Genomic DNA, 15,000 nt, shown 5'->3' with positions numbered 1-15,000 from the left:
CTATTGTGAGTTGGGGAATTTAGAAGACAGTCCAAGTGAACAGTAGACCCTTTCCAGAGGTTAATTATCCTGGCCATGGAGATAAAAAACTCTTGATGACTTTTTCTGATTCTTCTGTTCAGTATTTTGAATGATGATACTTTGCATTTATCAGCTAAATGGAAAAATCTATTTTTCATAAAAGTTAGAAATGTGTCTGATAAAAAAAATATATGACAGTTTAATGGCTTTCCACAGATTAAAATGGTAGAGCTCTCAATAAAGAGCTCTTGATTGATTGGTGTTGGTTGTAAAATGGTTATTGTTTCTAATAAAGTCTGTAAACTGTAACAGGTATAATTTACTTGGGTAATAAAACCTACCATAAATGCTTAGTGTGTAAGGCTAATTTTCTCTTTGTATCAAGGTAGACAGTCTACTCAAAGCAATAATTTATAGCTTTCACAGATTTGTGAAGATTTACCACGTCCCTACAACCACAACAACCCAGTAACCAACAATCAACAACCCCACAACCCAACAACCAACAGCCCCAACACCCCAACATCCAAGACTAGGCATGCATGTCCCCAATATCATCCAGGTTCACCGCTACAGATCTTAAATGCAAACTACTCAACACAAGAAGCCTCGCAAATAAAATGCTAGAATGTCTTCTACTAAATACGACTCAATTTGACCTTATATTTGTCTGCAAAACACGGTTAAATAAATCCTTTCCAGACTCCATTACTACTACAAGTGACTACCATGTCCACCGGTCTGACCATGAAATCTGAAGAGGAGGTGGCATTGCTATCTTCTACAAAAAGTCCCTAGATCTGGAAAATATTCAAGTAACACAAGAGTTTGTTCTTCCTGAGACCATTATCTGTGATCTATCACTAAATACCACAATTTGCTTCCTATTATGTTACAGAGCCTCTGATTATGATCTTGATCATGCAAGCAGACTAGCTACATTACTAATATGGGCAGCCTCATCATGCCTGCAACCATCTTTTCTTTTGGATCTTTGGCCTGCCACACTTTCTATTACTCTACTATTTCCATTGTGGGAAAATGGGAGGGAGGATTGTACATAGTTAGATGTTATGTAGCCATAACAAAATTCTTTCTAGAAAGCCAAGGTCATCCTTTATCTTTGCACCTCTGCACCTGATCGGAACTGGATGGGTGGAACTGCCAGCATGGCAGTGGAAGATTGGACCATGTGATGTACTTGTGGGTATGGGGGCAAGATTTTGAACTTGTGGGTGGGGAAAACTGGGAAGCTTTCAGATTCAGGTTTTCCCAAATGTGCCAACATGGATCTCTTCATAAATTGGAACTTTGAGCAATACTTTGCCTTGGACTCTGATTTACTTTTAGATGCTATTTGGAACCCTGACAATGCCCATATCCCATTATCTTTCTTGGTGACCTCAATTTCCCTCTTATTAATTGGACCCTAAATGTGTGCATATCTTAAATAATACATACAACCCTGTATAATGCCATCATTACTTTAGGACTCATTCAATTGGTAATTATCAACACTAGATTCAACAACTGCCTCGATCTAATCTTATACAACAGTTGAAACACAATTTATAGCCTTCATATCAAAGAACCTTTTTTCCAACAGTTGACCACAGCATGATTGACTTTTGTCTAAATTTACATCTATACAAAGAATTTCATAATAGGACTCCTAAATACAATTTCAAAAAAGCAAACTGCGATCTCATAGCTACTGACTTCTTATCTCTAGATTGGCAAATCCTATTCAATGAATGCAACATTGCAGAAGACTTTTATAACACTTTTCTACTTGAAGTTCAAAGAGTCATTAATCTATATGTACCTTTCGTAACACCCAAAGCCAAAAAGAACAAATTACCCATATCAATAAGGAAACTCCAATCAGAAAACAAAAAATCCCTTTGGTGGAAAAATAAAACTGGCTATGTAGCTAACTTCGAAAATGGATACAAAACCTTAGGCCGCCAAATAAAAACAGGGTGTACCAATTACCATTGCAAACAGGAGGAAGAGCTGTTACACCCGAAATCCAAATGAGCCTTCTACAATTTTGTAAACGCCAAACTTAAAGACCATCCCACCTCTAAAAGGGCAAAATGGTAAAGATTGTAACGATGATGCTGTTAAGGCCAATCTCTTCAAGCCTTTTTTTAGTTCAGTCTTTGTCAACACCAATGGCATCTGCCCCTCATTTCCTACTCGTACCACAACAATTGCAATAATCTAATCCACATTGATTTTATTGAAAATACCATCAAAAAGGCACTACACAACCTAAAACCATCTCTTTCTATTGGCTCTGATGTGCCTACTTTCTAAAAAAGTTCTCCACCACCTTAGCTGAACCTCTAAGCATCATCTATGAAGTATCTTTTACAATGAACTCCTTGCCTGACCTATGGCCATTAGCAACAGTCAGACCTAACTTCAAAAAAGAAGACACCAGCCTTGTGGAAAATTACAGACCAGTCTCCCTTTGCTGTGTCACCTGTAAAGTCATGGAATCCATCATCAACCAATCCATCACCCTCCACTTAGAGACAAACAACCTAATAAGCAATTTGGTTTCAGGGGAAAAAAAATGTCCTGTAATCTTCAACTCATACATTGCAAAAACATTTGGACATCTCAACTTGACTAGGGTAAAACAATCTATATAGATTTCTGCCAAGCCGTTGATTCAGTGGTACATGACAAACTTCCATTGAAACTAAGTTCTTATGGCATTTCTGGATCTTTGTCCAAGTGGATAGCTGCATTCCTATCAAACAGGCAACAAGTACTCAAAATTGGAAATGCTGTCAATCCCTGCACAAGTTAACAGTTCCCAAGGCAGCATTCTAGGACCAACACTCTTTGTACTTTATATAAATGACCTTTGTGATCATATTATAAGCAGCTGGATCCTCTTTGCCGACATTGTAAAACTATTTAACTATTCTCCTACCCTACAAAATGACCTAGATTATGTACTGTATCTGAATGGTCAAACAATTGGCAACTCCCAATCTCTGCTAACAAATGCTCAGTCCTACACATTGACAATAAAATTCAGAACATCAAATACAAGCTAGGTGGAAATGATCTGAAAGATGACCCACACTCTGTCAATGACCGAGGACACTGTTCACCTTTGGAGCCTGGGAAGGGAGAAAAATGGACCTACTGGGCCCACCGGAAGTCAGAAAATGAGTTGTTTCCAGCCTCCGGCGGTTCTCCAGGGGGCGGGGAGGCCATTTATGCCCTCCCCAGGCTCCAAGAAAGCCATGTACGCATGCATGGTGTAGTGGGGGGTGTCATGCATGCATGCAGAGAGGGCATGGCGTGGGTGGGGCATTAAATTATTGGAGTGGGCACGTGAGCGTGTGCAATAGGACTTATGGATATCAAAACAAACGAACAGTTTAGGTTGCTTGAGAAAGCTAACCTTGATGCATCTGTGATAAAATGCAAATGGTTTTGTAAGAATCTATTAAGCAGCAAATGGTTTTGTAGGAAACTATTAAGCCAGTTCAAATGGATGAATAGTCTTACATTTTGATACATCCCTTGAATTACTATGTGCTATTAGTAATCAGTAGTTATTTTATTATAATATATTACTAATAAAGGGGAAGACCGTTAATTTAATGCACTTTGAAAATAGTTTAGTGCCTGGAATGCAGATAGATCTAGATGTCTGTGAGAAGTACCCTTAGAATATGCAATTGGTAAGACATTTTTGAGATTAGTACTCCCCCAAAACATTACCCTAGTAGATTAATTTCCTGTTATTCACATCTGGGAATGACAAGCAGCCCATGAGAATGAGAGTAAAAGCAGAATGGCCTTAGTCATCCAATCTGAGTCAGTCACCAGGACCAATTATTTATTCTTCCAAGCTTTTGGGCTCATGCTGGAACCCATGATCAGGGAACTTCTCTCTCCCTCTCTCTCTAGAAAATGTACACCTTTCCATCTATCCCAACTGGAACCGCCAGTGCCCAGGGCTTATGGAATTTTGGTCCTAAACTTCTGAAGAACACTAACATCCTCATCGCTCTATGTGCTGGAAATAGAATCTGATGTGTAGTATAATTACCTTAATTTTAATTTACTGTAACTTCTTTCATTTTCTTATGTTTTGGTGGACAGGGTTGATTTACTTTAGCTGTTGGATGGCAATCATATGTTGAAAATGACAAGCTTCTATTTTGAAGGCACAGCCAAAGCTCAAAAACAGGCTGTGTAAAGAAATTGAGGTGTCTTACTAAGCATGAGAAGTTGCAAATGCAGTGCATATAGTTTAGGCATGCCGGCAGTTTAGTTAGGGTGTGGTTAGTTTGAGAAATTGAACTTTGTGTATCCAAATATTGGGAATGCAATGCCCTCTATCTATTATTGTATGGACCTTAAAGCCTAGAAAATAGTGCAGATTTCTGTAGGACATTCTGTCTCTTTCCTCCTTAGTGCTGCTACCAAAGACTATGCTATGAGATACATAACATGCTATCAGCTAGTTTGTACAGGACTACAGGAAGTTCAATGAACCCTACTAAATGTTTAGCTCTGTGTTTGCTTTTGTCAAATTAATTTACAGATAGAAGCCACCGTAGCAACCTCAATACATTGTGGACTGACATGGCGTCATTTTTGTAAATTGTCTTTCAGCCGAAGTGCAGATCAATAAGGAGATGAAATACTATAATTTTGCCCAAATATCACTGTAGCGGGAACCAAATGGCTTAGATTCTGCTGAAACCAACAGTATAGTTGCTAAAAATACATGATATTTTCTTGGTTATTTAGTAGCACTTGAGAACATGTCAATTCCATCATTACTGGGATCGATTGCAAATAATAAACCCAACTTTTAAAATCTACTACCTCCTTATTTTTAAAAAAAAATGATAGAAAGAGAAACAGAAAGAGAAACAGCATCAGAGAGCTATGTCTTCATATAATCTTTTTGAAGTATGATATTTGTATGTTGCCATTTTCTCCTTGAGTAAGAATTGATTTGATTGATAGTACATTTATTCATTTTCCTGGCTATCCATAGTTTTTTTCATGAGGCTTCTCCAACACTAAAGTTCAAAAGTATCAATGATCTTTCTTCTGATTCTGCAAAGTCTTACTTTTAGTCGTATAGAATGTCACAGAGATATCCATCATCTGCCTTACTCCAGTCTTTATAGAGTATCAGTCCTTCTGTCTGAATATCTTTCATGGTTACTCTACAAAGTGCTAATATACTCTGTGTTTCCTGACTTTTGGTTCTCTTATTGTGGTTTTCTTTACTGAAGTTCACCATTTTTATCTGTGCTTTCAAGTGAAAGATGTCTTGTCCCTTCTCTTTATTATAGTTCTTTGCTTTGCTTTTCCCCCCCTTTGTATTGTTCTGATGTTCCTAAAAGCACTGCACCATTTATTTCTAAATCACTGTCATTTGCTCTGTGGCCCTACTCCAGTGGTGGGATTCAAATAATTTACCAACAGGTTCTCTGCCCTAATGATTTCTTCCAACAAATGATTTCACCAAACTGCCCAGAAAGTTAACAACCAGTTCTCCTGAACTGGTGCGAACTGGCTGAATCCCACTACTGCCCTACTCCCAAGTGAAATCGTGATGCTTTTGTTCTCCATTGCCTGATGAAAGTAAACACTGGATGTTTGTTTGTTTTTTCTCCAAATTTTATGAGCTTTTTTTTTTTGCTAATGTGTGCTCTCTTAGTCTGGGGTTTCAAGTTTAGTCTGCAAAGTTTTGTCTCCTTGACATTCCCATGACAACCCATTGACCAGAACAGAGTTTGATCCTTGTTTAAATAATTGCTTTAAAATATTTTCTGAATGAGTATCTTTCATGTCTCTATATGGAGAAGTAGAATTAAATATTTGAACTGACTGGAGGAGAAGAGTTAGCAAGTAGTTAACTTATTTAAAACAGGAAGAAAAATCACAAACTGTAGCTTGATATGTCCTCAAATCTTATTTTGGAGAATCACAGAAAAAAATTCTCACAACTATTAACAAAAAAACTATTAACATCATTTTAGGCACAACAACCTTTTTTTAAACTTAAAACATCTTCACACACACACACACACAAGAGTCTTAAACCTTGTTCTCAAAACTAAGGAAAAATTAAATTCTGCCCTATGTATTAAGGTTCACTGCCTGCAGTGTTATCTATTTATTAATCAATTTTAAAAGGCTGCTCAAGTCCACAAAACTCTGGGAAATAAACAACATTAAACCTAGTAACTTCCACTCTCCTGAAACATATTAAATTTAAATAATGATCGAAATTATTCTAACCAAAAGAGTCATGTAACAGTTCAGTGCCTACAGACAAGAAATGTGGGGAAAGCTACATTTTCTGCTCTATCAGGGCTTGAGGGTGAAAAGTGCTGAAAATAACTCAAGTCAAAAATGGTTCTACCTATGTCTTTTTGTATTGTATTGTATTGTATACTTTATTTGTATGTCGCCCTTTTCCCTGAGGGGACTCAGGGCGGCTCACAATTCAGGGGAAGGGGAAGACAAACAAGTTACAAACATGAAAACAGTACATTATTAAAAAAAGCACAACAGTCATACCATTCGGGTGGGGTTAAAGTCATTAGCCCCAGGCCTGCTGGGACAGCCAGATTTTAAGGGCAGCGCGGAAGGTCTGGAGGGTGGTGAGGGTCCGGATCTCCACGGGGAGTTCGTTCCAGAGGGTCGGAGCAGCCACAGAGAAGGCCCTCCTCCGGGTAGTTGCCAGTCGACATTGGCTGGCTGATGGAATTCGGAGGAGGCCTAATCTATGCGATCTTATTGGTCTAGTGGAGGTAATTGGCAGTAGGCGGTCTCTCAAGTACCCAGATCCAATACCATCTTCAATTCTTCCCAATAGCTTTCCTAGCATGACAAGGAGAAGCCTGCCAAATAAGCACAGACAGATAAGAGGTGATGGCCCTGTAAAAGCAAACTCCTTCAAATTCACATCTGATTCTCCTCCCCACCCATTCCCCTCATTTGATAGTCAGAGATTATTCACAAGTGTTTCAAACTTCTGTTCTCAAATGATAGCTTTCAGTGGTCAGGGGAAAAAAAATATGTAGAATTCTCTCAGATCTCTGTGAAATAGGTAAGATGCCCTGTAATGCATATCCAATTATTCTTACATGATACAAGCTGCACTTCTCAACACTCAGATCAACTGGTGAATCTACCTACCCTTTTCAGCACATAAAAGAAGTTAGTTACACACTGCAAACTAATTCAACAAATAAAAAAAGACTTAGAGAGGTGGAAAAATCTGCAACTGTCGCTTACGGGATGCATAGCCATGATCAAAATGAACATACTGTGTAGAATTCTATTTTTTATTTCAAGTAGCACCAATAAATACAGGTAAATCATTCTACCAAGATTTAAATAAACTAATGATGAAATTCACATGGCAGGGGGGGGGGGGGAACCAAGGATCAAATTAAAATTAAAACAGGATAGCAAGGAAAGAAGAGCTTAGCACTCCCAGATTGGGAACTATACTTTCAGGCAGTAACATTAACATGGCTTAAGGAGTGGATTGAATTGAAAAATAACTGGCACTAGAAAGACACAATCTCCAAGTAGGATGGCACACATTCATTTGGGATGGGAAAAACAAAACACACAAATATTTTCAAAGACATTTAATTAGAAGTGGCTGCTACAAATTTGGCAATGTACGACAGAAGCAACGAAGCACCCAAATTTTCTATGTATGGACAAATTAGTAAGATATAAACATTTAATAAAAGATATGGGGAATTTGAAAACCATACAAGAATTAGAAGAACAAGATGCAAATATAGATTGGCTTACATATATGCAAATCCAATCTAGATATAATAGTGATATCAAAACACATGAATTTCAGTTGGAACATCATGAATTAGATAAAATACTTCAAAGCACGGAGAAGAAAATGATTGGGAAAATATACAAATTCTTGTTGCGATATAAAATGGAAGAGGAAGTTGTCAAGGAAACAATGATAAAGGTGGGCAAAAAATTTCAGGTATAATATCGAGTTAGAAAAATGGGAAAAATGTTGGGAAACAAATTTGAAATTGACCATGTCTGCGGCATACAAGGAAAACCAGTACAAAATATTTTATAGGTGGCACTTGCCACCCACGAGGCTCACGAAGATATATTTCCAAATGTATCCCCTATGGGCTGAAAGTGTGAAAAATCATATGGGACCTATTATCACATACGGTGGACATGTGAGACAGCCAAAAAATACTGGACCAAAATTAAAAAGTAGCTTGAAGAAATAACGGGAAACCACATAGACTGGAAACCGGAGCTATTTCTATTAGGTTTAACCACAATAAAGTATAGTAGAGAAATACTCTTCCTAATCTTACACATTACAACAGTGTCTAGAACAACATATACACAAAAGTGCAAAAACAATATAGTACCGAATAAAGATGGGGTAATAAAGAAGATCTTAGAATGTGCGGAGATGGACAAATTGACGAAGGAAATACAAGGAAAGGAGGAATCAGAATATTATTTAGTTTGGGAAAAATGACACAAATGGTTAGATGAAAGAAATAGGAAATTGGGAAATGTGAAATTAAGGTATAGCAGAAGAACTAGGACATAGCGATAAGGTAGGGGGTAGAAAAGATGTATTAACGTAAGAAAAATATATGCAATATAATAAAGGCAATATGACAGTCTGATGGCTAAATACAAACAACTAAGGAATGAAAAGGGATAAGAAAAAAGGTGATCACAAATGTAAAACTGGAATGTATAGGAGGGCAAACAATAATTGTAAAGATGCACCAATAGGTAACTGCTGTGTGATGGAATGTTTAGTTCCTGTGTTGTTTGTAAGTTACGTGTTTGTTTTTGTTGATGTGTTGAAGTGTTTTTTTAAAAAGGTAGTTACATTTATAATCCTGACACCTAAACTCCATAATCAGAGAGTATGGACTCTTCCATTACTAGAGAAACTTTATCTCTTTGCTTTCTAGGCTATACTTAACACGAGAACCTGTTCTTTGATGTGACACAGTCATTTACTTCAATGTAAAACAATGATGAATGGAGATAACTTGATTCTGTCATTGTGTACAGTTCGGTATCATCAAATATGGTGTATCTAAAATCAATATAACTAGTAGATTCTGGTTCTCGATGATAGAGTCGGCAAAGAGGATAAATCTTCATATCCTTCTTGAGGTCACTCACTGTGATTCCTTTTCTTTTTTTAATTTTAGATGAAACCTAGAGTATTTAATTTTTTATTTGGTCTATTACTTTTAAATAATTTAAATCCTTCTAGCAGTATTTCCATTTGTGGGATTCATCCCACTAAGTTTCAGTAATGGCAACAATATCATATCCGCCCTCATTTACTTGAATTTCTAATTCACCTGTTTATTCCTCATACTCTGTGCATTGGTGTATAGACATGGTATGGCACTCACTATTAAATGCTTGGTTTTGCTTGACAGCAGGAGTGATAATCTTACCCACACAAACATCTATGTTACATGCACTGATAATTTTAGATTGCTAGGGATAGAAATGTTCTGTATCAATTAATTATCTGTCCCCGCTGTTCAATTTAAATGTTTATCCAGAAAATATGTGAATTTAATGCCAAGTAACTCAGTCTCTTTCTTGGTTGGGTGCAAACCATCTCTTTTGTACAGTTTTTCATTGGACCAGCTGCAGACATCATGACTAATAAAACCAAAGCCTTCCCTTTTGCACCACTCCTTTAGCCATACATTAAACTCTGCTACATGCTGGCCCTTCCCTTTTTGTTCCTTATATACTCGTAAAACCTCTGAAAAGATAAGCCTACAAACTATGTTCATACCCCAAGCTCTGGAAATCATTCTGCACAGAAAGTTCATCTTTTTGGGACTGATCATTTGTGCCAAGATGTATAATAGCATCTATGTCACAGTCCTTATGTGCATTCTTGACTATCTTAAGAATACGCCTCTTGTCTCTGCTGGCAGTAGTACCTGGCAGACACCTAACCTCTTTTAAAACTTCCATATCATTTCCTAAATTTACATCCCTTATGATTGAATCACCAACCAGAAGGTAATTTCTCTTTTTGCATACCTTGGTCTTCTTGTGCGACTGATGTGTGATACCTAGTTCCCCATTTCGCCTTTCCAAAGGAAGTTCTTCATTTTGGACCACGATCCCCTGCTTATTTGAGTCATCATTATCACAACTACCTTCACCTGTCTCTTTAGTGTCCCCATTAAGGTCAGCAAAGGGGCTATATCTGTTATGCTGGGTCCCAGCAAAAGCTTTGTGTTTATGGTTCACAGGTCTCAGCCTGCCAGATCCCACGGTTGTCCAGACTGCTCTTCTCCTGCAGGATCTTTGCGGTAGAGGGGGCTGATAGCGTGGCATCTCCATAGGGTGGAATGGCCAAATTGGACACCTAATTTCTGCTTGGAAAGCACAGAGATTCTAGATAGGTAATCTGTCTATGTAGACTAGTAATTTGTTTACAAAGAGGACAGTATACAAATTTGAAAAGAGTACTGCGAAAGACATGTGCTAAACAGCTATTACATTGAACTAAGCCGGTCATTTTGAAATAAAATAAAATCACTATCTCAAGCGCACTAATCCAGAATGTACTATTGCTATTTTGGTTTATAAGATATACAGTATGATTCTACACTATCTTAGTCCTCTTTCTCTCTCTGACTCCCCCCTTGTAGCCAGCAGCTCCAATCACCAGCCTCAGGAAAGTTTAAAAAAATCCTTTTTTTTTTTCCTTTTTGGACCTTTTCTTGTCCTTTTTGGCCTCCCCCTCCTCCCCCCACCCTTTTTTTTCTTGTCTTATTTTGGTTTTTTTTGTTTTTTTGTTTTTTAAACCCTAGCTTATTGTAGTGTTTATTAAATATACAACAGAGAGATACGGGATGTACAAACTTAGTAGGGATGCACCTGTGATCAAACGACATATTGTATGTGAAGATGGGTTTCCCCTCCCCCCTTTTTTTTCCCATCTTCTCCCTTTCCCATTGTTGTCTGTGTAATAAAAAATAAAAAAATAAATAAATAAATCCAATAATATTCTTGCTAGAAAACTATCCTTCTCCTGGATTTCTTTTCTGTTTTAATTACACAACTGGAGCAAACTTTTAAAACTGCATCGAGATAAAGATGGGCCATTGCTGCATATTTTGTCTTAAGAATGGCAGTGTGTAATCTAATGTGTCCTACATAGTTTATTATTTTTAATCTTTAGAAGTATTAAATATTAATAATTTGCAGTGATTTCACAAACCAGAGAAAGCAAATCCAAATTATTTTTGAAAAACAAGGGGTTTCAGATACAGAATAGAGACTAACAAAGTTGGAAGGGACCTTAGAGGTCTTCTAATTCAACCCCCTGCTTAAGCAGGAGAACTCTATCATTAATGGCGAATCTTTTCAGCACTGAGTGCCCAAACTGGAATGTCCGTGCGTGCGCATCCCAGAATGCCAGAAATCCAAAAACCAGCTGGCCGGTGCGTATGTGTGTGCCAGCCAGTGGGTTTTCGGCACCCACATGTGTGCTGGCCAGCTGGTCTTTGCATGCGTCAGAGCGCTGGAAACCTTAAGACCAGCTGATCAGCTGGTTTTGGGCCATTTTATGGGCTTTTTTCAGGCCATTTTTCAGCTGATTCCAGGCCAAAAACAGCCCAATAATGGCCTGAAAATGGTCCCGAAAAACAGCCTGAAAAGCAGCCTGAAAATGTCCCCCAAATGACCCAAAAATGGTGTGTGGTTTTGGCCATTTTCTGGGCCATTTTCAGGCCGTTTCCTGGTACTCCAGTGCCCACGAAGACCAACTGGCCAGCGCACATGTGAAACCAGAAGAGCAGCTGGCAACAGCACGTGTGCCCATAGAGAAGGCTCTGCGTGCCATCTCTGGCATGCGTGTCATAGGTTCACAATCACGGCCCTATATCATTCCAAACCAATGATTGTCCAATGTCTCCTTGGAAGCCTCCGGTGTTGGAGCACCTCCACCTTGTAGAGGAAACCCTTTCCACTGATTAATCGTTGTCACTGTCAGAAAATTTCTGCTTAGTTTTAAGTTAACAGATATAGCAATAACAATAGCACTTAGGCATGTACCACTTCACAGTGCTTTACACCCCTCTGTAAGCAGTTTACAGAGTCAGATATTGCCCCAAACAATCTGGTTCCTCATTTTACCCCCTTCAGAAGGAGGTGAGTAAAACCTCCTTGAGCCAGTGAGACCCGATTTGTGAACTGCTGGCAGCTGGCATCAGCCAAAGTAGCCTGCAGTACTACATTCTAATAACTGCACCCTCATGGCTATGTTACCTCCAACTGTCTGGGTCCTCATTTCATTCAGAAGGATGGAAGGTTGGGTCAACCATGAGAATTGAACTGCTGGCAGTTGGCAGAATTAGCCTGAAATGCTACATTCTAACCACTGTGCCATGGCTCATATGTTAGTAATTACAACATTTAGTAATATTAATCCACAATCAACTTCCCCTCCTTCCCCCTGGCAGATTCGAACTTGTAATGTAAATTCAAGGAAACCAGAGTCAAGCTTATTTATTAGAAATGATCTTGTTTTGCCAAAAAAAAAAAACAAAAAGCACACACAAAACCTATAGCTAAGGAGATCTTCAAACACATTCTCCTTTATTGGTACATGCTTTGCATGTATATGTTGCATTTTCATGCATAAGAGTGCAGAGATTTGGTTTTTCTGGATCTCAAAATTCTGGGTTGGTATGGGTGGCTATTCTTGGTCACTGCTACCATCAGTGCAGGTTATACTTTACAGCTAACATAATGTAACCCAGATACACATCAGGAAGACACCTGGTGCTAATTTTCATCTCTTTTATAAGTGGTTACTTTCTTCTGAGTCTCTTTTCCATGTCTGGCGGCATTTCCAGGTTAAAAAGCCTGACATCTCTGCATGATGATCAATGGTGGGTTTCAAATTTTTTTAAAACCTCTTCTGTAGGTGTGGCCTGCTTTGTGGGAGTGGCTTGCAGGCCATGTGACTGGGTGGGAGTGGCTTGCCAGCCATGTGACTGGGTGGGTGTGGTCAACTTGTAAAATGTGGTGAAACTAACTTAACAATGCTCTTATTTAGCAATCAAAATGTTGGCTCAGAAACTCTGGCATTTGAAGCACGCAAGTCTTAAAGCTGTCAAGTTACAAGACCCTTGCACCTCTAACCCATTAGAAAAAAACCCAGGGGTGTTCAAACTTGACAGCTTTAAAACTTGTGGACTTCAACTCCCAAAATTCCTCCTCTCGCTCTTCATCTTGATGATGTGCAGACGGGCGGGGGGGAGGGATCTGGAACCGATTCTAAACAGCACTGTAGATTTGTGGAACCTCTTCTATAGAAGAGGTTGGAACTGGCAGGAACTCACCCTGATGATGATGAGATGATGTTATCCATTCAGTCATGTCTGACTCTTGCCAATTTTATGGGCCAATTCTTCCCATGTCTTCCAATCTGTCACTGTTTCTTTGAGTTGTTCTATGTTCTGGCTGGTGTCAGCTTTGACAGTGTCCAGCTTTTGTGTCCTTTTGTAGCCTGGTTTCCTTTTTCCACTAACTCTTCTCAACATAGTTGCTTTCTCTGGTGAATTCTCCCGCATTACATGGCCAAAGTAAGTGAGATCCAGTTTTTATTGTTATTTTCCTTCCAATGGCATGTCTGTTGGCTCTGCACGAGAGCAAGCAAAATAAAGCTACACTTCTCCTCTTTTAGAATCCCAGCTGAAAGAGAGGAAAGTCTTTCAGCTTTTATTGCTTACTCAAAGATTTTATTGGTCTGCTCATTATCTAGATTGGCAGGTTTAGTTTTGATTTATTAACTTCTCATCTTTGAACATCTGGGAATTTTTTTCTCTGCATCTCTACAGCTTCCTTCTTTATACACCTTCCTAGAACTTCAATCATCTTGTGTGATGAGTGTGTAGAGTATAGCATGGGTTCCTTTTCATATCTTTAGCTCTAGGGATGAAAATCAAAGGTATAGGATGCTCTGTTTTCATTCCCTGCTGTACGAACCATAAATCTTTTTTCTAGAAGGACAGACCGTCCAACTGTACTTCTGTAAACTTGGTAAAACTCCTTCCCTTATCTGTTCTACTACCCAAAGAGCAGACATTGGTAAGAGTGGACTTCAAAGGATGCAGGAATTCAGGTAAAGAGAGACATTGCAGAGACATTTTTTTTTCATATCTATTCATCTGCACTATGATCTCCCTCTCTCCCCCTCCCCTCCCCCCATCTCTCTCTGTGCATATGTATGCCATACCCATTGAGAATGACATCAACTTGCAAAATAGAAATTCGTTAATTCACTTGTGCATCCTTCTCTCTACTACAAGTCCACTGGGTAACATTAAAGCACACGAATCCTTTGGATGATTATCATTCTTTTTGAGTGAGCTGTCAAAAGCCAGTGCTTTTGTTTTATTTGATATCTCACAAAATAACATATCTTTAGGGGGAAGAAGCTCTGTTCACTACAACACCGCACTGAAGGCTGAGTGGCAGCTATTGATTATATCAAAAGAATCTGTGGCTGTCTCCTGGTAGAAACTACAGAAGGACTGCATTGGTTAATTTATTGCCATTTAAGCTTTCCCTTGTTAGTAAGGGATTTTCAAAGAGTTCAGCATCCTTTCTAAGGCTAAAAAACTTTATCTCAATAGATGAGCTTGCAAATATGTCTGTTCATGTGCTCATGGGTATTCACATGGAGTTTCTTAGTTGAGACTTTAGGGATTATCCATATGTGGAAGCCAGAACTTTACATTACTACTTTCCCTTGTTGACCTTCTCATCCACCAGATAGTATGGAGAAACTTCAAGGTGAATACTACTGTGCTACAGTTGCCCATGTGAATCCTTCCCAGTTTATAGACAATCACCTATGGGAAATAAATAGCCAGCTGAATAGCC

At 38.6% G+C, this 15,000-nt stretch overlaps 1 protein-coding gene and 1 pseudogene across 2 annotated transcripts in view; both read left to right on the top strand.

The window, feature by feature from the left end:
* The window catches only part of UNC5D (unc-5 netrin receptor D), a 377,196-nt gene that overhangs the window by 229,124 nt on the left and 133,072 nt on the right, over window positions 1-15,000 (top strand). The gene's annotated exons all lie outside the window — the stretch shown is intronic.
* LOC148048966 (uncharacterized) lies at window positions 1,397-2,251 on the top strand (annotated as a pseudogene).

The sequence above is a fragment of the Thamnophis sirtalis genome, unplaced genomic scaffold, assembly GCF_051295495.1.
Source record: "Thamnophis sirtalis isolate CommonGarterSnake01/CBP01778 unplaced genomic scaffold, rThaSir2_p1.2 scaffold_2, whole genome shotgun sequence".
Classification (NCBI taxonomy): Eukaryota; Metazoa; Chordata; class Lepidosauria; order Squamata; family Natricidae; genus Thamnophis; species Thamnophis sirtalis.
This window is presented reverse-complemented; position numbering and strand designations above follow the sequence as displayed.